The following is a 1779-nucleotide window of genomic DNA, read 5'->3' on the forward strand; positions in this document are numbered from 1 at the left end:
TGTGTATTAGCGGCTGGGTTTCAGCAGCTTACGATGCCGTTGCTGAGAATGGTAACTTCACACTAATAGCCACTTTCCTTCAAGACTCTCAAGGCTGTCTGAGCATTATCCTGTTAAGCTGGCTGAAGGGGTTTAAAAAACTGCCAGGAGTGAAACCTCTTGGGAGAAGTTTGGATGTAACCCAGGGCTACTTTCCTTCACATTGTCTATAATTAGAAATTCGTAATACCTTCTGCAGGTAAGATTTATGTGCAAATCAGGTACACGCTGGTGGCCAGCCACATAAAACCTTTTTTGGCCAGCGTTAGAGGTGCTGTTGTTTTGAGCATGTGAAACGAGACATCCTGTTCCCAACCAGATTATTGTTTCTGATCTTCCACGGGGCTAATTTCTGGGAAGTTTTAGGAAAACACAGACACGAAGAACGGCATTCATTTCAAAGGGGTGGGGATTAGAGCTGAAGACAGAGTAACAGCTCTCACCTCTACGCTGCTTTTGTGAAATTAGGTGCGTGTCTCTGTATTTTGGGTTAGTCTTTGGCCAGCATCTTCTGAGCTGCTGGGGTATCACTCACGTTGGACTTGTGCTTCCAAACAGTCTTCAGCTCAGCTGCGCTACAGGAAAGCGATACAGGGGAGCAAGAACGTAAATTGTGTTTCTCCAGGTGACCCTCCTCCTGCTCACCCTCTCCCTGGTGCCAGCAGCAGTGGAGCATTCTGGCAGCACACCCCGAACGCCCAGCTGTCTGCCTCCGCGGTGGCACGCCAACCGTGCCCAGCGAGCCAGGCGCAGGGCTCCGAGGCTGAGGGAGAAACATCGCACTCTTCAAACCTACCTTCCTGTTGCTGGGGCTGCCACTTGTGTAACGTCCCAGGTGCACCCTTAATGGAGACAAGCTGGCCGTTCTGTAAAAGGAGCCTTGCTTGATAGCAAGCAGTCTGCCAGGAGCCCAGGCTGCAGGAGAGCTCTTTCAGGACAACATCACGTGGTTCTGGTTTGTTTGAAAGCAAGTTCTTCTCTCTTCCATGAGCTTGAAGAGATCTGGAGCCTGGGAGCACCTCTGGAAGGTGAGTGGCTTGTGGCTTTGGCCAGCTCTGCCCTTGTCCCTCCCTTGTTCCCCTTGTGTACCAACTCCAAACTCACCACAGACCTGCAAAGTCAAGTTGTAGAGAGCAAGACCAAATTCCTAAAAAGTGGGTGGGAAGAAACATTTCTAACTGAAATTATTTGACTCCCTAAAATCACCCCACACCCCACTGAATTCAGGACAGCTGCAATTGCTGTGTGATTGGTTGAGAACAAAAGAAATATAAACCCCCAAAGAAACTGCCTGCATTTCCTTAATGCCCCACTCTGTCCATCTGAAGAAAAGTTCCTCAACTTCAGAAGCCACCAGGAAGCTGTTGTCTGTGTTGCGAACCTCCCACAGAAGAACTGTCCCATGCGTTTTTGTATTTCTTTTCAAATTCTGATTGTTAGGAAAGAAGTAACACAAGCTCCAATTATTTATTTCTTTTCTACAGTTCTATCCTTTCAAGCATTTCTTCCAAGCTGAGAGCCTCCTAAATAAGATTCCTTGACACAACTGTAGTCTTTGTAGGAAATGAGTTATGATGATGACTGCGGCCCCAGTGCCATCATTCCTGTTTGAAACTCACAGTACTACAGAAAAGAATGAGATTCTCTTAAAAAATGTTTTCTGGAGGCGTATGAGGTCTTGTCATGCTGCATCGTAAAGCAAAACCTTCAGGACGGTTTGACTCAGGCAGTATTTTTCTT

Source organism: Buceros rhinoceros, unplaced genomic scaffold, assembly GCF_000710305.1.
Source record: "Buceros rhinoceros silvestris isolate BGI_N320 unplaced genomic scaffold, ASM71030v1 scaffold29136, whole genome shotgun sequence".
Taxonomy (NCBI): Eukaryota; Metazoa; Chordata; class Aves; order Bucerotiformes; family Bucerotidae; genus Buceros; species Buceros rhinoceros.